The sequence below is a fragment of the Molossus molossus genome, unplaced genomic scaffold, assembly GCF_014108415.1.
Source record: "Molossus molossus isolate mMolMol1 unplaced genomic scaffold, mMolMol1.p scaffold_m16_p_24, whole genome shotgun sequence".
NCBI lineage: Eukaryota > Metazoa > Chordata > Mammalia > Chiroptera > Molossidae > Molossus > Molossus molossus.
Window position 1 is genome coordinate 9,355,907 of NW_023425360.1, and position 25,181 is coordinate 9,381,087.

A 25,181-nucleotide genomic window follows, 5' to 3' on the forward strand; every position below is an offset into this window, starting at 1 on the left:
CCACTGGCACTTCCCGACCCCCAACAAGTCTCAGTGATAAATGTGCCAGGGACAAGGTTGCAGGATTTTTTCTTTTTTTCTTTATTGATATTTATTTATTTATTTATTTATTTATTTATTTATATTTTTTAATCCTCACCCGAGGACATTCTTTGACATTTTGTTCAGATAGAGTGGGAGGGAGAGAGAGAGAGAGAGAAACATCGACGTGAAAGGGACACATCGAGTGGCTGCCACCTACACGACCCAACCAGGGCCAGGGACAAACTGCAACCGAGGTACATGCCCTTAACGGGAACTGAACCCAGGTCTCTCCAGACCGCAGGCCAACGCTCTAACCGCTGAGCCAAACCGGCCAGGGCTCCTTTATTGATTTTTAGAGAGAGAGGAAGGGAGAGGGAGAGAGAGATAGAAACATCGATGAGAGAGAACATGGATTGGCTGCCTCCTGGATGCCCCCCCCCCCCAACTGGGGATCAGCCCACAACCTGGGCATGTGCCCCTGACCCGGAATCGAACTGGCAACCTCTTGGAGCAGGGTTGACACTCAACCACTGAGCCACACTAGCCAGGCTAGGTTGCAGAACTACTGAGGCTTAACCACATGACAGTCACTTTTAATACTTGGGATCATGTCCCTCCTAAGATTGTGACGATGTCGAGGACCTTGTGTGGCACCCAGGCTAACATTCTGACCTGTCCCTTCAAAAAGCAGATGTCCCGAGGATGCGGGGCTTGCCTACAGCCACTTAGCAAGCTTAGCTCCCTGTTCCCCATCCTTTCCAAACAGACAGACAGAGAGATTAAAAGACCGAACACAGTTTAGAATACACCTGTGTAACAGACATACATACCCATCAGGATAGGAAGAGGAAATTTAAAGATCTGTATCTTTAAATACATACAAGAGGATATACAACGACCTATCTCTTTGAATTTCCCCTTCCTAGCCTGATCGGGCTGTCAGACAGCAGCCTTCTAGTGTGTTCCAAGCTGAGAGGAAGCCAAAGCCCTCACCTGGCTCAGGTCCCAGCCTGGTAGATCCGTGGGCTTCCCTCAAGGCCCACCTCCGCCCTGATTATTTCATGAATACCATCCATTTGAAGATCAACAAACTTGGAATCCCATAATCCCTTTCATGCTCCAACCAGCCAAGCAGACATACCTCCGATGAAGCAAATGCTGAGAGCAAATTGATTTCTGCTCTCCGAAAGTGCAGATGGTGAGAAACAAGCCACCTTGCCCTCATTCACCTGTCTTGTCACCTGAAAACAAATAATAAAGGTCTGGCCAAGGATGTTAAGATGCTCAGAAGAAAGATGGTAACATTTCCACCCGTGTGATTTCCTCAGCAAAGTTCTCTGCAGTACATTTTAGGGGCGACTCCCGTCAAGTTTTGTCTAGGAGCCTCCAAGAACCTGGGACTCATTACTCGTGTTTCCAAAATGTAGTGGCTCCACAATTTTCTCCTTAGGGCGCGGTATTAGAAAATGATTCTTTCTACAAAATTTAAATTTAGCTTACCGGGGCTTTGTGGCATGTCCTTCACTATTAACTGTTATGGGTTGAATTGTCTTCCCCTAAATGCATATGTTGAAGTCCTAACCCCCAAGACTTCAGAATGGGACCTTATTTGGGGATAGGGTCTTTCAGAGGCGATCAAGCTGAAATACACTCAACAGAATGGGCCCTAATCCAATGCGACTGGTGTCCTATATGTAAGGAAAATTTTAGAGATCTACTTAGAAGGAGTAAGACGTGAAGAGACACGGGACGGAGCTGTCTTCCTATGGCCAAGGAGAGAGGAATACATCCTTCTCTCAGAAGTAACCAATGAGAACAGATTTGAGCCCCTCAGTCATTGATACTTTGTTACAGGGGCCTAGAAAACAAATACACCCAACCAATTTTAATCATCTCGATGACTTTAAATATTCCCTAGAATCAGTACTTCAAAACCTGATGAAGTCAATTGAAATGGCTTTAAATTATTATTTTTTTATATTATTGTCTGCTTTGATATTTTTTAATTGTTGAAAGTATTACAGATATTCCCCCTTGTTTCTCCATTGACCCCCTCCTCCCCGCTCCCATCTCCTCCTTCTTTCCCCAACCTAATGGCTGTGTCTGTTGGTTGTTCATATATGCATATAAGTTCTTTGGTTTATCTCCTCCCAAAGTGCTATGTAGAATATGAGGGCTTGACCCAGTGATTCCACTTCTAGGAATATACCCTAAGAAGCCTGAAACACCAATCAGAAAGAATATATGTACCCCCATGTTCATAGCAGCACTATTTACAATAGCTAAGATCTGGAAACAGCCCAAGTGTCTGTCAGTAGACGAATGGATAAAAAAGCAGTGGTACATATACACAATGGAGTACTATGCAGCTGTAAGAAAGAAAGATCTCTTATCCTTTGAGACTACATGGAGGGACCTGGAAAGTATTATCCTAAGTGAAACAAGCCAAACAGAGAAAGACAAGTACCACATGATCTCACTTATTTGTGGAATATAATGAACATAACAGTCTGAGGAATGGGGTAGTCCCACAGACGTGAAAGTGGGGTACAGACTGACAATCCCCAGAAGAGATAAACCAAAGAACTTACATGCATTTGTGCATGAACAATGGACATGGACAACAAAGCTGGGGACAGGGCGGGGAGGGAGGGGAAGGGAGAAATCAGTGGGGGGAAAAGGAGAAACATCTGTAACAAAAATAAATTAATTATTTAAAAATAAAAAAGAATATGAGGGCTAAGGAAACTCATACTTAGTACACAGCTACTATGTCTGGGGCAGGATTTGGAAAACTTTATATATTTTTGTTTATTTTACAGCTATAAACCATGCTTTAAATGATATAATTTTATTTAACTCAATTGAAGCACATTTTGTGCAGTAAGAACATTTACAGTAAACATGAATGATTGAAATAAGTACCGGTTAAGGGGGTTGTCCATTGATTAGCATATTGTATTAAATTACATATCGGAGAAAGTAGGGTCTTCTCTGCATTATGAGCACCGGTACTTGGTGAATTCGTCTCCATCTTTTCAACCACATTTTGAATCTATAATGCAATTCATAGTGGAAAGGTTTATAGTAGATTTTGTCAAGGACCCCACGGTGAACAGAGATCATAAAAAACTCACTTGAGAAAGTTTCTCAATTAGGTACTTTATTATTATTATTATTATTATTTTTTTTTATCATCCTCACCCGAGGACATTTTTCCATTTTTTGTTCAGATAGAGCGGGAGGGAGAGAGAGGAAGAGAGAGAGAGAAAAACATCGATGTGAAAGGGACACATCGAGTGGTCGCCACCCACACAACCAACCAGGGCCGGGGACAAACTGCAACCGAGGTACGTGCCCTTAGCGGGAACCGAACCCGGGTCCCTCCGGACCGCAGGCCGATGCTCTAACCGCTGAGCCAAACTGGCCAGGGCTCAAGTAGGTACTTTATATAAAGTCCTGGAAGGGGGAAGGTGTATAGCCTGTAGCTCCTATCTTTGGGTAGCTAAGAGTTTAACTGGTTAGAAAGACTATAAGCAAGACAAGAAAGGAAATTAAAATTACACTTACAAGCGATACTTCCTTAGTCCAAAAGAAGCTGAACTCAAGATAGGGGATGTAGATCCCGTCTGACTTGAAATAGTGGTCCCAGGTTACACCTGCTAAGTGTAATTGTTAAGTGTGTTTTCACCCCCCAAAATGTCCCGAGTTGACTGAAAAAGTCTGCAGTCACCCAGTCTCAGAGTTTCTCAGCCTCAGCACTATTAACATTTTAAGCCAAATAATCCTTCGTTATGGTCACTCTCCTATGCATTGCACAATGTTTGACAATATCCCTGGTCTCCCCAGCAATATCTTCACCCAGTTGTGACCACCAGTAATGTCTCTAGATGTTGCAAAATAACCAATTGAGAACCACTCCCTTAGTTTAAGATTATATAAAGATTAGAAGAAGCTCTGTACAGGAATGATGATCAAACTATGGAAAACTCTCTTGAGGTTAGACGCCAACATCCGTAGATATGAACCATTGAAAAGATGAAGGACATTCTACATATAAAAAGATGACAATGGGTAAGGGCAAGTTGAAAGTCGAAAGTACAAGAGAAGGCAGGAACCAAGAATAAAGATCGGGCCAGGAAACTAGTTAATTAACCTATTTACAAAACTACAGCTATTTCTACATACCCCCGAAGAATGTTTAAAAAATAATAAGCTGCTAAAATGTCTTCATTCATGGGGTCCACAGTCTTTGACACAGTGTACCAGAATTGGGCTGGTGACATTATTTAGCTCCTTTAATATAAATAGAGAGCCAGAGGGTGACAGCCCCCCTCACTTATTTCCTGAGAGATCAGTTGAGAGCATGGTGACAGTAATAATAGCAGCTGGTATTTATTTAGTGACTCCTGTCTCCCAGAAGTTCTGCAGACATTATCTGGTGCAATCCCCTCAAGACCTTGGCTAGAGCAGTATTAACTTCCCTAGGGCTCAGTTTCCAAAGTGCAGAGAGAAGGTAGGTGGTCACGCATCTATTAAGCGTTAGGGCCAAGACTTGAATCCAGGTTCAGCTACATGGAGCCCACATGTGTTTTTCCTTTCCCAACAGAACTGTCTGGAAGACGAGCAGAGAATCTTCTGGATGCATAGAAAACATAGCCAATTTAAGGATCTAGACAAATAAAAAAGATCATCCTTCATACCCAGAGGCTGAGACCATGGAAGTGGCAGGTAAGGTTTGCTCTTCTTGACTTCGGGTATCCTTCCTCATCAAAATGAAGAGATCGTTGTCTGTTTTCGTTCATTCCGTTGGTAGGCAGTCATTCTGGATTAGGAGATTCTAGACTGGTTGATGTTTCCTAGAAATATAACAGTATGATTCTGAACATTTTGGGGTAGAATCCCACCCAATGCAGAAAGACTGAAGCCCTTGATTTGTGTCTAAGACTCTCCCAGGTAAGAGGCAGGCTGTCTTCCTATCACATCTCATTGGTAATTTTTGCTGACTCAGTCAACTTGGCTGACACGTGTGGCTGGAAGGAAGTTCTCCGGTTCCAAGGAGATCTCCATGAAGACAGGTGTCGTGTCAAATGTTCCCATCCCTGGCTTCTTTGCTCTCTACCTCACTCTGCTAAGTGGGGAAAGACAAAAAGGCTATAGAGCTCCAGGCTTGTGCGGAAGAACTTTCATTTCAATGTGATTTGTACTAACGAGAATTTGTTTTTTAAAAGAACTTTAAATTGTATATTGAATTACGGTTGACATTCCATATTATTTTGCATGGTGGAAGGATGGAGGAGAGAATGAGGGATGTAACAGACAAAGAAACTACTGTGTGATCTATTCCTTGAATGAGTTGTTATTATTGTAACTCCAAAATATTATGAGTTCCAAGACAACAGGAAGTCATTCAAAATTTAGAGTTTTTAAAATGTTATCATCATTGTCCAGCTGGTGTGGTTCAGTGGTTGAGCGTTGATTCATGTGCCAAGAGGTCACTGGTTCGATTCCCAGTCAGGACACATGCCCAGGTTGTGGGCCTGATCCCCAAGTGGGGGCATGCAGGGGGCAGCCAGTCGATGTTCTCTCTCATTGATGTTTCTATCTCTCTCTCTTTCTCTTGCTCACTTCCTCCCTCTATAAAATCAATAAGGAAAAAAAATTTTTTTTTAATATTATCATCAACATTCTTTCATAGCCATCATTTAAAGTGGTATGCTGTGGTTTAATTCTGCAGTTCTTAATGCTTTTATAGAGAATAAATCTTAATATAGAAGAGCTGCATACCAGAAAGTTGTATTGAACTGAAAAGAAATACGTCCTTAAATGCATTCCCTGTGAGCAAAACAACTCCAGGTATTCCTTAAAGTGATAACCCAATTAAAATCTGGTAATAGATGTTCTTGACATTAAATATATATATATATATATATATATTTATGTATGTGTGTGTGTGTGTATATAACATGTTATATATTATATATATATAATTCTGACTTGAAAAAATGTCCTAGATTTAGAGGAATATCAGAAGACATAGATCTGTGGCACCTGTGATTTTTAGCTGGGTTCATTGAGAAACTAAGTGTGAAATTAATATTAGTACACAAATAAAACTAGCTTTCAGGACAATGTACTTGGTATACTAAGGACTAAAAAATAATAACAGCAATTGTTATTACATATTACATGGTTATATAATCATCATCATAAATTGTCTAGCCTCACAGCAATCCAATATCTTATAAATGTACATTTGCCTGTCACCGCCGCATCTGCGTGGCCCCAGGGGGCAGATGACAGAAAGGTATGAGTGCCAGGCTCCCTCCAGAGCCGTGGCCTCATCAGGGAACCTGAGGAAGACCAGGTGCATCATATCCACCTCAGACTGCCCCTCGATACTGCTTCTGTACTGCTCCCCTCATGTCAGTACTTTGGCAGTCGACAGGACTTTTCCGATAATCACCTGTCTCCCAGGATTGCCCTTGGCTTCCAAACCTCATGCCTGGAAGACTATGGAAAGTACTGTTGTAAGGGAGATGGGGAGAAGAAGGGAGACCAATGATTGCAGCTGGAGGGAATAATATAATCCCATCCAACCACGGCTGCTCAGTTCGAATCTTACCTGCTCCCCAAGCCTTCCCCACGGTCTCAAGGTACCTACTCTGGACCATCTTGCCAAAGACCTACCAGGTTCCGGTTGGCAGACAGCTGGATCCCTCCCTCCATGGCTCTCACTGGCCTATGAAAGGTCAGTCTCAGCTCGCTGTCCCCCACCCCCAAGGTGGCCACGCCAGAATGAAACATTACTCATGGCCATTGTCCAATTTAGACCTTGCCTGTAGTCAAGACATTTCTGATAACATTTTTTCAAGCCATCTAGTTATTTATACATCTTCAAAAAGTTGTATGTTTATTTTTCTTAGTGGCTTAAATTCCCTTGTTGCTATTTATCTTGAAGTAAGACTAAATATTTTAAAATTTGGAATGACAAGCTGATACGGCCCAAATTCCTTTGCCTCGGCAAATTCTAATCTTTTATAAGGACACAGATGGCAAATTTACTTTGGAAAGACGAGTTGCCTCAGAAAGTCATTCTCAACTGGGTTTATAAAGCCTGTATTATTTTTAGACTTTCTAATCTTTTTTCCAATTCCCTGATGGTCATAACATAAAAAAATAAAATAAAAATAAGCAGGCCCAAGATATGTCAAAAATAAAAACTCAGGATTTCAAGTCTTTCTAGATTATCTCTCTTCCCAGTGATGTTTTGAAAAAGTTTTAATTTGAGGAAGAAAAATATTTCTACCACCAGTGATATTTTAAGTTCATCAGAGACATTTTTATAAAGGGCTCAGATAACTTTTCATTTAGTCCCAAAGTAAGGAAAATAAATAGATGATAATACTAATATTAGCATGTTCCTCAAACATCCTCTATGTGGTTCACTTGACATACATGTTCTCATTTAATAGCCACAGAAAGACATTTTAATCACCTGCTTACAGATAAAGGAACTGAGGTTTAGAGAGATGTAGTAACTGGTTAGAATTACACAAAGACGGTCAGGATTTGAACCTGAGTTGTGTGTCTCTGACCTTCAATGGTGTGCTGCGGTGATTATGCCAAGTGTTCTTATGGTCAGGGCTGCTGCAGGGAGCGCAGACTGGAGAAAAGACTCAAGTCCCCCCTCCACCTGACCTCACACCATCAAAGGTCCAAGGTCGCCAGACTGTTGTCCATGTGGTTCTTGTCCATCCAGGATAGGATTACAGATGTGTTACTAACCATAAAAATCCTTCTTGGTGTGCTAAATGCACCTGTAACAGCACTAAAACTGTACTCACTTTATTATACGTAGTTCAAATTAGAACTTTTTTGAGACCTGAGAGACCTGAATTGAACACAAAACATTGTATCTTAAGGCCACAACTGATTCATTAATAACAAGGGTTATGCCACTCATACATATGAAATTGAGCACTTTTTTTTTTTTCCGAGAGAGAGAGATTGGAAGGGAGAGGAAAAGAGAGATAGAAACATAGATGAAAAAGAACATTGATTGGCCACCTCCTACTGGGGATCGGACCCACAACCTGGGCATGTGCCCTGACTGGGAATCTAACTGGTGACCTCTTGGCGCATGGATCGATACTCAAACACTGAGCCATACCAGCCGGGGGCAACTGAGCATTTTAAAAACTGGATCTACCTAGCATCACCGAATTTGGAGTTTTGAGAAAAAGCTAGTAAATCCATTCTGTTGATTCCATTAAATCAGATAAAAAGTTTAACTGGTTAAGAATTTTCTATTTCCTCTAGGACAGTGGTTCTCAACCTTCTTAATACCACAACCCTTTAATACAGCTCCTCATGTTGTGGTGACCCCCAACCTTAAAATTATTTTTGTTGCTACTTCATAACTGTACTTTTGCTACTGGTATGAATCACCATCAGAAATATGTGTTTTCCGATGGTTTTGGGTGACCCCTGTGAAACCCCCAATGGGGTCGCAACCCACAGGTTGAGAACCACTGCTCTAGAAGATAATTTTCCACTCGATTTAAACTGGGTGATGTTTATCATGATCTATATAATTAACGTTATTCTTAGAGTGCACACACTGACATCTTCAGTCAGATTTCCCCCACGTACACAGTCCCTCAGACCACTGTTTATTTCTACCGCAGACAAAAATGGTACCATACGCTAAGTATATGGTAGACATATATCCAAGTTTTCCAAGTTGGTGCATTTCTCTGGCTTCTGGCAAGAGACATGCTCAGGTGGAATCTTACCCGAGGTGCAATCTGGTAAAAGAGCAGGAGAATTATCAACTTCATCTCCAAACAGCAGTTTTATAGTTGAGGCTTGTAGACCACAGCTGCTCCCCAAATACAAGTTTGTTGAAATGATGGAAGCCACCAGTACATATTAGAATCTATTGTTTCCAAAATACCTGTGGAATGGAACATGTTTTTGAGTTTAATAGTAATTAAGTAGACTCTTGGACTCAATGCCGTGTTTGAAGAAACACTTAAGTAGTGATAACAGGTATCCTACACCCACAACACAGCCCCACACCCTGACTTGTTTGTCTTTGATGTCGCCATGTTCAAAGCCATTCAATCACTGAAGAGATCTTCCGGGCAGAAATGTGCGTTGCTGGTCATGAGTGCTTCCCAGGCAGATCTCATTCCTGGCCCTGGGTTCCTCCTACGTGCCTCTGGGGTTTCCTTCGGGCTTTTCCAAGGCCCTTCTGTAAATTTGCACACTTCAAATCAGAAGTGATGGGGACACTGGGGACCAGAGAAGGCCACCAGACAGACACCTGCCCACCCGTTCCCTGGGGCTCAGATCCAGACGAGGCTAAACCGTGGGCTCATACAAAGCCATGGACAAAGCACCTCTTTCTGTACCTCCCTTTACAGATGGAGAAACAAAGGTTCTGGGAACAGGCCCCAGACTCTGGCTCCACCGGAGTCCACATCTCCAGTTTCTTGTCCAGGACGCCATCACTTGGAACAGTGGCCCCCGAGTCAGGGTCCTCATGTCTCTTGAGAATTCCCAAAGGGAGCCCTAGAAGGCCTACAACTATTCCCTACATTTTGTTTTGTTTTGTTTTAATTTTTTTTCTTTATTGATTTTAGAGAGAGGAAGGGAGAGGGGGGGGAGAGAGAAACATTGATGAGAAAGAACATTGATTGGCCGCCTCCTGCATGCCCCCCTCTGGGGATTTGACCCACAACCTGGGCATGTGCCCTGACCGGGAATCAAACCAGCGACCTCTTGGTGCATGGGTTGGTGTTCAGCTACTGAGCCACACCGGCTGGACTATTTCCTACATTTTCAAAAGCCAATGCAACCCCACACGTATCATCAGTGAAGCCATGCAGTATACTTAATAAATACGGTGGGGTCTTTTTCAATGGAGAAGATTCCTAGGGAGTCAGAAGCAGATAATTAGGGGCCCTTGGTTTTTTTTAAAAAAGTTAGGGACACCTGTCCTATAGCATGCAACATGGTGTAGAGAGCTACAGAGAGCACGTGAGTGCGTGCATGTAATTGACATGGCTCCGTGTTTGCACCAAGTTCATAGAGTAGCAATAACCATTCAACCTGGAGGCCTGTGGGGCTGTAACCACCCCTGGGCTGAGGCCAAGGGCTGTCAGATTTCTATAAATGACTCCAACAAAAGTGAAAGGAAAAGGAGGAGGAATAACAGGAGAGACAAAGAGAGAAAAAGCCAAGAAGGGTCTGAGAATCATTCCACAGCTACTTACTTCTCTGAAGCTTTTGGTCACTGCTCCAACCTGATCCTGGATTGGGATTCAATTGCAAAGTAAGGAGATTTGGCCTGGGGCTGGCGAGATGCTTTGGCCAAAAGGGAAGCAAAAGAAACCAAAGTTTCTTTTTTTTCCCAGAAGGTGCATTTACCATCAGGAAAGTCTCAGGCATCTCATCAGCCAGGCCCCAGATTCTGTTGGCCGATTCCCAGGGGGGAGATGTTTGCGGGCGGTTCTTGACCTGCAGGATCCACAAACGTGAGCCCTTGTCATCGGCGTGTGCCCTGACTCAGGGACTGTGCCCAGTGCCTGCCTCCCAGCCATACTGCCTCCGCTGCACACGGTTGGCAAGGCACTCGGAGCAGATGGGCACACACCACCGTGCCAGGAAAACAGTATGTGCATTGTGTTAGTAGTTTAGGGCGGCTCACTAGTCCAGAATTCCAGCTGAGGGTTTGGATCATACAGTCCTCTGCTGGGTGGGAGGGGAGTGGGGAATACAGCTACTCTTTGCCTCTTTTTACTTCTCTAGCATTTATTTATGAGTAGGGGAAAAAAAAAAAAAAAAAAACACCCAACGTATGCAGAACATTGAAATGAAAAGTAATTGATGTTTCAAACTTCAGTGTTGGAATTTAATTTTTTCAGATACGTTTCCTCGGTGCCAGAGAAACCATTTGCAAAGGGAACATTATTCAGAGCCTTTAGGATATCACAAACTAAGTAGCCTGGGAGGCTAATGGAGGGGTGGTGGGTAGGAAGAGGGGGTGCGTTCATTCTTACGCCCCCTCCACAGCTTCCTGGAAAGACCCGGACTCCTCTCGATCTGACAATTGTGTACATACGTAAAGGAGAGAAGAATGCCTTTTGTTGTTGTTGTTGTTGTTGCAAAAAGTTTTATTATTTTCATTTGGTCCGATGCATGGGAGAGGGCTCCAGGGTGGTTAAAGGAGTGGCTAGAGGTTTCGGGGAGAGAGAGGCCCAGGGGGATGCAGGGGGCCCCTCCAAGGCCTCTGGTCTCCAAAGGCTCCGAGGCCCGTTTGCGTGAGCCTTTGGAAGAGACACTCAGCCAGCCCACCTGGGGGCCGCCAGCCTGCGGAGGTGAGTCAGGTGTTCCCCATTTTCTTGATGAGGTTCACCTCCTCACCCAGGAAGTGGTTCTCCAGGAAGTCCCAGAGCGGAGGGTCTGTGCGGGGAGCGCCCAGGGCCCGCGGATCCCCAGGGCCCCGGGTCAGGTTCCTCTCCAGGGCCACGGCGACTCCCAGGGCACCGGAGCTCTGCTCCACTCACCTTGGGATGGCGCCAGCTCGTCCGGAAGAGAACGTGGCCGCTGCCCTGATTTCGCACCTTTAAGAGATGCTCGGCGTGCTCTCGGGTCTTCCCCAACTCGGGGAGAAGCGCCCCCGCCCCCCAGAGCAGCCTCGTGGCCGCGGAAGCAGACGCGCAGAGAGGTGAGTGGGGGGCCCGCAGGTGCAGGTGGGCCGGGCGGTCGGTGGCAGCCCGCACCTCGGTGGAATAATTCTGACGAATTCGGGGCTCAGGCTTGTTCGGCAATAGGAGTTAAGTTACAAAACGGTGCTGGGCCCTGGCCAGTTTGGCTCAGCGGTCAGGGCGTCGCCCGTGGATCGGGGAGTCCCAGGTTCGGTTCCCGCTCGGGGCACGTACCTCGGTGGCAGTTTGTCCCCGGCCCCAGTTGCGGTTGTGCGGGTGGCAGCCAGTCGATGTGTCCCTTTCACGTCGGTGTTTCTCTCTCTCTTCCTCCCTCTCTCCCTCCTGCTCCATCTGAAGATAAATGCAAACATATCCTCGGTGAGGATAAAAAAATTAAACAGACGGTGTTGGCTGGTCTCAGAGGCTGAGGAAGGCGCAGGCGGTTCCGAGGTGGGGACTGGAAAAGAGGTGGAGGCTGGAAGAAGGGGCGTCCCTGGGGCTGTTCCCTCCAAACAATGTCGAAGCAAGAGCCAGATCGGGCCCCCCGAGGGCGCTGCCAGAATCCACTTTCCTAAACTGGGATTTGTCTGCGCTTTGCTGCTTTGAAAATCTCATGACGACATCATGTCATTTTGGCCTTTCAACCTGAAGAGAAAACCAAGAATAAGTCCCAAGAGAACTAAAATGTTTGCCAGCTCGGATGTCACCGTCGCCACCATCATACATACATGTATGTGTGAGCATGCAGGTGCGTGTTCGCTGTATACCATGTCCATACATCCTACATCACATCCATCCACACACAGAGACATGTATGTGTATAAAACATGCACATGCCTCTTACATGTGATAATCCACATATGTTACATGCACACAAGGCCGACAGTTTGGCGACCTTTTTAGAGTCACAATAATACATACTTTTTAAAGTCAACATAAGTAGTTTCTGTAGCTTTTATACTAGGAAAGACTCTTTGAACGAAAACCTCGACCTGCCTTTATCTGCGGCCCATGCATTGCTAATTTAATTGCCAGAAATATAAACATAAATTAATAAATAGTTTTTTTCCAATTTTGAATGCATGATTGGAAATCTGCTAAGCATTTTTTCGCACGCCCATAATTATTTAATGATCTCTACATAAAGGCTTTTAATGATATGGGAAGAGTGATAATTCGAAAGGCCCATACTCAGCTGATAAAATATATATTGCTCCAGAAAATAATTAATGTTTATTAAAAATGATTTATTTCTGCCAGTGAATGGCTCACGTGGCATTTTTCAACAATTAGAACATGCACCGGCTTCAGTTTTGACACTTTTGGGGGGAACATTGCTTGTTTGTGGAATCAGATATTTTTTTTTACTAACCCTCCCTAGAACTTTAATTTATTTTCTTATGCTTTTGGCGCTAAGTATGAACCCACTGAATCTGCAAAGACTAGTAACAAAAAAAAACTGGAGCTCATTCTGTATGACAAAGTTTTGTTGGAAATCGACGTTGTGGGGTGGGGGGTGGCATCCGATTATGTTAATGTCCTTACGTGTTTGTCGAGTGTGTTTACCAGAAACCAAACTACATGTATCCGTGAAAGGACCCTCGCCCCATGTATCCATCTCTTAACTATGTCAGCACCCCAATTTCCATCATTTTCATACGTGTTCATCCATATTTTATAATCCAGATAAAACAAAAACCCAGTGTCTATGCATGTGATATCTTTAAAAACAGTGTTTTCTCTTCATATATAACCTGCGCTAAAATCACAATAAATAATTCAACAGGGGAGACCATTTCTTTTAAAAAATGACTGAAAATTAAGACTTGAGTGTCCTCAGGCAGCTCAGTAAGTGGATTCAAGACCTACCTGCAAAGTCAAGAACCCAGTCTTACTATAATTTCCTTTTTTCTGAACACTTCAAAAGGGAGCACGTATTTCTCACAAACCCATTTACCTTTATTTTTGTCTTCCCATGCAAAAGAGAATACCGAAATAACCTCCTGAAATGAGACTATTTCCATATTGCATTTCAAGATTTGGGTTCAGGGAGTGGGGGATGGCGAAATTAAGGGTGGTCCATGAGATCAGTGTTTCAAAAATAAAAAGAGAGAGAGAGAGAGAGAGTCCAATTAGAAGTATCCTGGGGTTATTAGTGCTCATATCCAATTAAGATGAAAACCATTTTACCAGCGTAATGTACCACCTCTGGCACTCTGAGTTTATTAGTTTTATCAGACTTGAGAACTGAATCTTGAAATTATATGTATGCGAGATACCAAAGAGAGACTGTGAAGACTGGGAGATAATTGGGATGAAGCGTGATGCCCCCAAAGTTGTTGATTAACAAGTATTGTGGGTTTGGGGGAGGGGAACAAATTGGTCATTTCAGACGGTGTTTGAAAGGAAAACACTCAATGGCCTGTGCAATGACATTCTGAAGATAAGAAGGTACCATGACCTTCTTTGGTGTCCCAAAAATGCAGCAAAGTGACATCCATCCATGTAAGACAAGACGAGCCTTCCAGACTCGTGACTCACCTTCTCCAGTAAAAACTCAGAGGAACAAAAGCAGCTGTTTGTGATGGATGTCATGTTTCTTGTTTTTCCTTCCAGATTAAAGGCTCTAATAACTAATGATTGGTATTAATAATTAATAAGAAAATCTCTTGTATTATCCCCAAGCTCTTCAGGGTGGGCTGCATCACCCATAAAGCTTATTTTCATTAATTAAGTTTCATTCCTTTATGTTTTTAAACAATGATCTGAACTTTTAAAAAGCATTCTCTTTGCATTTCTGTACCACCCATCTGAGTACCACCGAATGATTAAAAGCAAACAAAAGCCTACACAATAAAACTCCCCACTTAGGCAGCCATAAAACCACTGTTGCGTTGCTTCAAAGAGACACCTCCTTGACTAATGAAATTCTTGTCACTCATTTCTGAGGCTGGTGGGGGGAAGCCTTCATTGTGAAGGCATGGCATCTGGGTGCTCGTCGTTGCTAAAATATTCAGTGCACGGCTAGGAATGCGTAATGCAAATCATTGGTGAGATGGCCCACAGAGAGCCCACACTGGTGACCAGTGATCTGACACAACAGGTTCTTCTGGGAAGCACACGGGTCCTTTCTCCTGCTAAAGTGTTTGAGCTACATGGGAAAGCCCTATTCCATGATACTAAGGCATGAACCTAAGAGCCTGAGGGCAAGTGTGGCCCATGCTGGGGGTGAGTGGATAGCATGACCAGGTAAAGAAGCATAGGTCATCTTAGCTGCATCATGACATTGATGGAATATTTCCTTTCATAGAGAAATGTTAGGCTCATAAATGTGAACTTTGTTTTCACAGTTTCTTTGCGATGAAATACCTAATCATGTGAGCCTTTCAACTTTATAAAGGTGTGAGCATGTTACTATGATGGCAACATGGATGTTTAGTTTCTGCCAAGTTGAAAACCAAGGGCTCTGGATACACCTGAAGTTGACTCAGGTCACACGTGGACTCTTCACGAAAATAAATTAAAAATTAAGCCCTGGCCAGTTTGGCTCAGCGGTTAGAGCGTCGGCCTGCGGTCCGGAGAGACCTGGGTTCGGTTCCCGCTAAGGGCACGTACTTCGGTTGCAGTTTGTCCCCGGCCCTGGCTGGTCGTGCGGGTGGCAGCCACTCGATGTGTCCCTTCACGTCGATGTTTCTCTCTCTCTCTCTCCCTTCCTCTCTCTCCCTCCCACTCTATCTGTACAAAAAATGGAAAAATATCCTCGGGTGAGGATAAAAAAAAAAAAAAATTAAGATTATTTTTTTTAAATCATGAAAATTTTAAAGTGTGTGTGTGTGTGTGTGTGTGTGTGTGATATTAGATCTCTATTGCAACATAACAAATTACCAGAAACTTAGCAGCTTATACAATACATATGCATTATGTCACAGACTGTGGATTAAGACAGAGCTTAGCTGAGTCTTCTGCTTTAGGGTCTTACCAGGCTGCAGCCAAGCTGTTGGCGTGGGCTGGGATCTCATCTGAAGGTTCAGCTGGGGAGGGAGTTACTTTCAAGCTCACTTGTGTAGTGATTAGTTGGCATCACTGAGTTTCTTTTGGAGTTTGGGGTCTAAAACACAGTTTCTAACTAGCTGTTGGCCAAAGGCTGCCGTCAGTTCTTTGCCATGTGGGTCTCTCCCGTATGACACCTTGCTTCATCCAAGCCAGCGAGGGAGAAAGTTGACCTGCAGAAAGGAAGTTATCATCTTAGGTAATGTTATCACGGGAGTGATGTCCCAACAACTTTGCCGTGTTCTCATTGGTTGAAAGTGAGTCACAGGCCCACACTCTAGGGCAATGTAAACACCAAGAGGTAAGAATCATTGGGGGCCACTGTGTAGTCTGCCTGCCACAATGAGTCTGTGACCGGAGGTGTTAAAATATTCCAAGTTGTGCTGGTACAGTGTATTTACATAACAAAGGGATGTCTGGACACAGGACAAGATGTTTTTCCCAGCAATGTAAAGTTGGGGGGAGGGAGGATAGTTTGTCTTTCAATCACCCTCAGTTTTAAATTATTTAATTTTTTTAGTTATGAAAATTGACTTGCTTTTGATATTCCTGTAATTTTCAAAAAAAACACCACACATTTAAATTGCTTAGATGTTAAAAAGAATCCTCGTACTGCCCCCTGTGGCTTGTATAATTTAATATTTAATTGAATTGAAAACATCTTAATTGGTAGACAGATAGTGTGTACATGCTTTAACTAACCACATTATTTATTTATTTATTTATTTATTTATTTATTTATTGTTTAGAAAATAAAATGTACCTATTAAAATATGGCTTTGCTGCATTTTAACTTAACTTTGGCCTCATGGTATAGATGTTAGCAGTAGTAATTATGGGATAAACCTGTTCTATTGCTAGTTAATGGCACTTATTTGAAAAATATTTCTATTACCCTCTTTCAAGAAAACATTTAAGAGGCAGGTGTATAAATACAATTGCAAGGAGGAAGAACTGACGAAAAAAATACATATTAGGGGGTAAACTTTCTGATGACCATCAGTGTCCCATTTTTCTAATATCTGTGTAATATTTCCATATTTGACCAATGATTTTGTCTCTCTGCAATGAAAGGCCATTCATAAAGGCCATAAATAGTGGTTGATGGCAGATGGAACCCAGGACTGTCCACCTTCCCCCAAGTTGCCTTTTAATTGCCATAATCAACAACTTGAATTATTGGTCAACTAACAGAAAGGTGTTCTCTCTTCTGGCCAATAAGAGCTTCTTCTCACTGAACTGTCCTTTTCTTTTAAAATATAAGAAAATGGGCAATAAATGAATGACTTTTGAAAAGGTCTAACCAGAGCCTGGCTGGTGTGGCTCAGGGGTTGAGCATCGACCTGTGCACCAAGAGGTCGCCGGTTCGATTCCCATTCAGGGCACATGCCCAGGAGGTGGCCAATCAGTGTTCTCTCTCATCGATGTTTCTATTTCTCTCTCTCTCTCTCTCCCTTCCTTCTCTCTAAAAGAAAGAAAGAAAGAAAGAAAGAAAGAAAGAAAGAAAGAAAGAAAGAAAGAAAGAAAGAAAGAAAGAAAGGAGGGAGGGAGGGAGGGAGGGAGGGAGGGAGGGAGGGAGGGAGGGAGGGAAGGAAGGAAGGAAGGAAGGAAGGAAGGAAGGAAGGAAGGAAGGAAGGAAGGAAGGAAGGAAGGAAGGAAGAGGCTAACCAGAAACTGAAACACTTGTGAATAACATGGAATTTAATGATAAGGCACAGACTGTTCCACTTCATTCGCATTAAAGAGGAAAGTGTATACGTACCTAGTAAAGTTTAAAAATCACTAAGCAGCCAGCAGCACAAACTTAAAGTTGGGCAGCAATGAATCTGCAAATCATTATTGATTAAGCTGTGAATTTGAGATTGCTTCTTAACCTAAGATTTCTTGACCCATATATATATTTCATTTTGTAAAGTAAATTCAATTAGGAGTGGTTGAACATTTATCCAATGGATGGGACTCAAGGAAGGTGAAAAATATTCAGATTCCATCTTGAACCTGCTAGCCAGGGAACACAATTTTCCTAAGCAATATTAAGGCATTCTTTCAACCCAGCACATACTTTCTCAGAAGTCTTGGGCGTTCACTGATAGAACATTGTGCCCTATGGAACACACACACACGGTATGTTTAGACTCTTAGCAGAATTACTTGGCACCACCATGAGAGTAGTCTTTGCCCAAACAGTGAAGGAGTAGATGTAGCTTCCAAGTAAAGAGTGTGTGTAGAGTAAATCAGGACAGTGGTAGACTCGCCATTCATAAAACAGCTAAGTGTTCATTCATCAGGAAGTCCAAGCCCACAAGCATCTCCAAGAACCTCCTGGGTGTCAGCCCTGGAAAACCAAGTGGAAGAATACCTCAGTGTTTCTTCAGTGCTTCGTGGAGAAGACACCCAGAGCAGGAGCCTTGAGGTTCACATTCTGGCTTTGCCACTTACCAGCTCTATGCCCTTCAACACATTAATCTGTTTCTACATCTATTAAATGCTGGGACTAATATTTACATGAATGTTGAGAGGATTAAATAAGGAGACAATAGATAAAAGGCAAGTCGTATGTATACCCTGCTTCATTTTTATGATAAATGACACTCAATAAATAGGAGTTCACATTAATTAATTTTTTAAACCTTTTAAATAAAATTCAGCTGCAGGTACATGGCTAGAAAGAAATACTTTGGCTTTATGATCAAAAATCTTAAGTAACAGTTGCATTCCTTGACTTAACCTTAAACATGTTATATTCCTTTAAAATAAGGAAGCGTATATTTACAAGAAAGAAAGTCTAATTTTTTTGTGCATTTCCTGTGTGTCTGGCATTTTGCAATATATATATTGCAAGATAAGATATATATAGAGATTTTGGGGGGGATCATTTTGGCTAAACTTAATTGAGGGCTTATTATAGGCCAGGCAGTGGATCATATATGGACAATATTTATTTTTAATATGTTTTTATTGATTTTTTAGAGAGAGGGGGAAGGAGAGAGAGATAGAAACCCTGTTGTGAGAGAAAAACATCAATCAACTGCCTGCTGCACGCCCCCTACTGGGGATCGAGCTCACCACCCAGGCATGTGCCCTGACCAGGGATCGAAATAGGACCTCTCAGTCCATGGGACGATGCTCATTCACTGAACCAGAACATCCAGGTTGGACCGTATTATCTTCCCAACAACCCTGAAAGTTGGAACCATGTCCACTTCACAAATGAACAAACGTGATTCAGGAAGACAAGTGGCCTTACCCAAAGTCTTGTAGTCAGTCTGGCAAACCTCAGGCCATAGGTGCATTGTGATAATGTGGTGCATTGTGATAATGTAGTGCATTGTGATAACACAGGATCTGACGTGCTATCTCTGAGAATCTTCACGCTCACCTTTGTGGTTTGGGTGAAGTTATTCTCAGATGACATAAATAAGGGAACAGGAGCAAGTTGTTGTATTGACAAATGCTGAAAGTCTGATCTCAGGAGTTCTGCTCATTCCACACTGTTCCTCATGGAAATAAAACACTAATGAAATTCTGTTTAAAATACTGGTTTCCAATATCTCTGCATGTACCCTTAGGTCTTTGACCATGTTTCAAGGGCTTCTACTTAGGTTTCATATAACACTTCAAGGTCTTTGTCTTGCCAATGTTTCCAGATGGCTATTTTAGCCCATCAAAATCCAAATCAACCCTGGCTCATGTGGCTCAGTTGGTTGGATGTCATGCGTGAACCTACCTAAAGGTTGCCGGTTTGATTCCTAGTCAGAGCACATGCCCAGTTGCGGGCTTGATCCCCAGTAGGGGGCGCGCAGGAGGCAGCCAATGAATGTTCCGCTCTCACCTTGATGTTTCTCTCTTGCTCTTCCTCTCTCTTTAAAAGTCAATGAAAGTATTTTTGAATCCAAATCATAGCAACCTTTGCTTCTTCCTCTTACAAAGAATTCTCCTAGTTCCAAGGATCTGTTACCACTGACACATGCTCAGCCACACCTTCTCCCAACTGTGCTTCTTCGCTTCCAGCCCCTTGGGGACCACCCACAACTCGGGTCCTCAGGACCCAGCTGCCTAGAACACCGCAAGAATACGGAATAGGCCATGGGAGCCAAAGCACACTGATATATTTCCATGAGTCACAGTTGATACCACTTGAAACGCACATTTTAAAAACTCTTTCCTTGACTCGTTTCAATTTTGGTAAAGAATGAAGTTCCTGAAAAATAAATCTTTCTTTCAAACAATGTATTGACAAAAAAGGAGAAGAAAACATTTCCTATGTAGCCTGGGTGGCTATCGTCACTTTCCTGGTGTACCTAAGCTATGGGCTTATATTCAAGACTTTTGTAAGAATCTATTTTTATTTTTAAAACTACCTTCTTAAAACAATATTTTGAAAGCAACAATAAATACATTGTTTATCGATACTATGAAACGTCCTAACATGTCGTAAAAATGTGATTTTAAGTCAGGTTTTTAAAGATTCATTTGCTTACAAACACTACATACTTTGTCTTGCTACTTATGGGCGATCATTAAGAATCTTCAATAAATAAATAAAGTCTGACCATAAATTTAAAACAGGATTAAATTGAGACCAAACAACAACTGTAACATGCGGCTTTGCTAATCGTTTATGATGGGTTTTGTGTTCATTGAATTAGTGTTATGGTGGACAGGGGGTCATGGAAGGTAATTGAGTGCCATTTCATCAAAAATTCACTTTTGCAGGACATCAAAAGTGCTTCCAAACTGTCACTGTTGAGTTCTAGACCAATTCCTCCTTTAAAAAAAAAAAAAAATCAGAAACATTCTTTTCTAGGAAAACCTACCCAAAGAGGAATTTAGTTAATGCGGCAGATTTTTCCTCCTTCCCTCCATCGAATATTTCACAGAAGAGAAAAGTCTTGCTCTATTTTTCTGTTGGACTCACAGCAGTTTCTGTTTCTAACCTGGGAAGAATGTGTTTGGGACTGAAAAGCCCCCGTCCCATTGTTAGACTCCCGAGCACTGATCCTTGCTTTTAACATCATAATGAGGGATACTCTTTAGTGGATTATCTTGAGAACGGATTAGCTCCTTCAAGTCTTCTAGGGGGCAAGGTGTTTTGAGCCCTAAATACACACCAATTGCCTGCTTAACTTTTCATCTTATTTTGAAAACTGCCCAGCTGGATTTGAAATTCTTTTCCATAGAGCTGAATTTTATTAGTAGCAAAGTTGGGAGTTGGGGGCAGCAGGTGTTAAATATAAGCACTGTTCTTTTCATCTCGTGGGGCCAAATGTCTCAGATATTTCACCGAGACAGGCACGTCAGGATAAAACTCAATCTAAACTTTGCTGGAGACTCTGCAGGCACTTTAAATCTTTGCGGCATCTCCCAGACCCCTGATTTAAACCTGCGAGAACACCACTGCTTTTACTGGGGACACTACCTTTAAACTCCATTTGCCCAGACGGCCCTGGGACAATGATTTTTAACAACGTTATGGACATTGTTAAGTCATGCTCCAAGTAGAATTCAAATACCTAATAAACACACACGCACTTGAAAAGAGGATTAATTGCTCCATAATTTATAATCAAGTGGTTTCTCCTTCTTTATCTCAATAACCATTTATGTCTGTCTGCCTGTTATATGAATACTGGAATCTTACGCTTATTCCTGTCCACCTTACCCCGTCTCTAACCTTATTTCTGCTATTCACTACCTCGTCGTATTGTCCTCCGATTTGCCAGGAAACTAGATACTTTTACACTTGTTCTTTCTTCTCCTTTTCTGTTGATTCCAACTTTTTTCCCCCCTAATCGCTGACACCTTTTCTTTTGTTCAACCCCGAGAATCTTTTCGCCACTGAAAACTCTCATTTGGAAGGCGTCTGTTCAATGTGGAAAATTCCTTGGAAACACAACAAAATTTTTTTCTCGGCACCTCGTCTTCCAGGTTGATTTATTTTTTCTAATCAAATAGCCACTGCCATCACCAGCAGCTTTCAAAAACAATGCATAGATGGATTTTTAAATGCTCTAGTAAATGTGCAAAAGTTCTAAGCACCTATACAACAACAACAAAAAGCAAGAAAAAGATCTTGAGAAAATGAAGTTGCCTAATTTTTTTTTTAGACTCGGAGGATCCAGGTGCACTTTCTTGTGAACAAAACGAAATGAATTCTTATTCTTTGTTTAATATATATAATAACTGTATTCTAGGGGCTATGCTTTAATTGTAAATAATCCTCCACATTCTTTCAGGGTAAACTCTTTAAAGAGTCATGAATTTTATTTATACTCTCTCTCTCTTTGAGAGTCTTTTGTTTATTTGCTATTTCATTCTTTGTGAAATAACACTCCCAGAGGAAAATCCCCCTCTCTGCTTAAGGAATTAGGGCCAGAGACAAAAGCAGGGAATTCTTTAAGCCTTGTTTTGTGCTAAGAGAAATGTTTGACATTTCTGTGGAGAGGTGTTTAGTTTGGATTCATTAGGTCTTAGGGACTCTTTTTTCTTGCCTTTCAGATTCTGCCACTGATTTTTTTCTGTGTTTGGTAGACTGAAGAGAATGTACTAGGGTGTAATTAGGTTTCCTACATTCGAAGAGCCAAAATCCAGTTGTTTTCAATGGGATGACCAAGCACTCCCCGCGTCCAGCAGGCCCAAACCGGACCTCCTCTTTCTCATACCCATCGGGGTAGAGAGGGGCAGAAACCAAAGCAAGGCAGGGAAAGGCTTCCGCAGAAGTCAGGGCCTGATTGAAGGAAATGCCTCCCAGGAGCATCTTTGTTTTTTCAATATGTTTTTATTGACTTTTTTTAGAGAGAGAGAGATAGAAACGAACATCGACACGAGAGGGAAACATCCCTGACGGGGAATCGAACCAGGACCCCTCAGTCCATGGGCGAACGCTCAATCCAGTGAGCCACACCGGGCGAGCCCAAAAGCATCTTTAAACTAGTAACTTGACCATCACTCCCTCGGCCCCACCCAGGAAGATCAAGACATTTGATGGTCCTGTGCTTCATCTAGGAACACTAAATAAATCCAGCTTTCGTGTAATTTTGATTACCAAAAAAAATTTTTTTTACACTATTTTTTATTTTCCATCACCTTGGCTGGCCTGCATCCCTTCCCGAGATCCCTGACAAGCCATCTCTTGCCTGGGGAACTCTCGTACCCCATCCAGATGAGCTGCCTTCACTTACCAGCAGAGACGGTCTTCGCTCGGTTATCAGCTTCACTGCCCGAATTAGCAGGAGCTCACGTATTTGGTAATTTCCCAAATCCGAAAGCCAGAATTAGAGCTTGGTTGTATTTTTTTCTTTTGGTCTTGGATGTGCCGTTCGAGACGAAACCGCGATGGTTTGCTCTGATGTTGCTCTGGCCAGTGGCAGAGCATGGCGGGAGTGGGGGCGGGGAACCTCCAGGGTCCACTCAAGGACGATTTGAACAGTACGGGGTCTGCTCCAGTTAGACCCCAGTGACAGTCCAGACCTGCCACTCCCAGCCCTAAGGCCTCTGACCTCCAGCTCCGGAAACATGAGCTTTCAGCTGCAGAAACATGCTCAACAGCAACGATGAGGCCTGGTGTCCTTCATCCATGCACAGAGGGCCAGTGACACCCTTACTGCGTCACAAGCTTCCTTTGATGAGCTGACAGTAACCCTTGGGCAGATCCGGCTGGGAAACCAAAAACAAAAGACAGGAACACTGGAGAAAGGCCGAGTGCCCACATTTAACTAGGCAAAGACCAGGAGAGAACTTCTTTAGCTAGTAGATCCTACCACTGTGAAGTATGTACCTCCAACCCTTCCATCCCCCCAAAAATGTACCAATTTGTCTTCATTGAGATTGGGGTGAACCTGTCAACCCCGTAAACAAAGATATGTATAAAATAGGTTTTATAGTAGATTTTTTAGAGAGAGAGAGAAACATCTATGTAAGAGAGAAGCATCCATTGGCTGCCTCCTGCACACCCCCTACTGGGGATCGAGCCTACAGCTGGGACCTCTCAGTCCATGGGACAACGCTCAATCCTCTGAGCCACACTGGCTGGGCAAAGATATGTATATGAAGCACTAACCCCTTTAGCTGACTGTCCAGGAAAGTTTTCACCATATACTCCAGTGGATCTTTTTTCACTGGATGTCAAACTCTACCATGTTTGTTCAAAGTAATTCTAATCTTGCCCGGCGGGTGTGGCTCAGTGGACTGAGCATTGCCCCGTGAACTGAGAGGTCCCAGGTGGATTCCTGGTCAGGGCACATGGCCAGGTTGTGGGATCAATCCCCAGTAGGAGGCGTGCAGGAGACAACCAATCAATGTTTTCCTCTCACATCGGTGTTTCTCTCTCTCTCTCTCTCTCTAAAAAAAAATCAATAAATGCATTAAAAATTAATGCTAATCTTAATACTATTAAATAGAGTGAAAAACTCAAATTTCCCCCTTCTTTTCGAAACCCTGGATTGCACATTGTAGTTCAAGTCCTACGAGGGCCTGGGAGCGTACATCCAAAACCATTTCTACGGTTCCACACAACTTAGAAGCCTTTGAAAAGAAATAAAAAGGAAAAGTAATGGTTGAAATCACTGATTCCTCTAGAATGGTAAAGGGTAATTCTATCAGACTTTGTTCACTGAAGAATAAGTAGGAATGGATAATAAGATAAACATTTGTGAAAAGGTATGAACGTCAATAAATATACGTGATTATTTAGGGCATTAAAGAATTAATTATCTAAGTAGGAACCAGGGGTTGACATTTAAAAGTGTCCTTTCCTAAAAGAAAGCATACAATAGACTCTGGGCAGGAAGGGGGATCCGAAGGAAACAAATACCAAGAAATCTAGCACATCCAGGCATACGCACTACAGTCACCCAGATGTATTTCATGGAATCGAAAACCCCAAAACGGAGGGTGCAGGGGTTTTGCAAGAATGGAAAATGTCCCCAGTCCCTGATATAAGGATGTCACATTCATGATCAGTCCCTTGGGTCATCCTCAACAATGAGGCCACCGTGCACTGATTGTAAAATTTCAGGAGGGGCAGGAAACGGAGTTTTTCGGCTTCTATTCTAAAAGATCTGGGGAAGGAAACAAATCAGTGGGGGGAAAAGGAGAAACATCTGTAGCAATATTCTTTAAAGCACCTCTCCTTGGAGCGATGACACAGATGAAGAAACTAGTGAAAGGAAAACTCAAAGTTTTTGTTTCATTCTCCAGAATCAATTTCAGTTGACGGGCTATATTTAAATCATTGTGTTTATCGTTTTCTCTGCTGTTAAAAAAACTCCAAGGCAGGGAGAGGAGCTAAACTCTTCTTGGGTAGCGAAAGAAACAACATTTGCTTAAAATATGCTTTAGCTTATTAATTATTCATTGGGGAGTAGATTGGGTTGTTGACCACTGGAATGG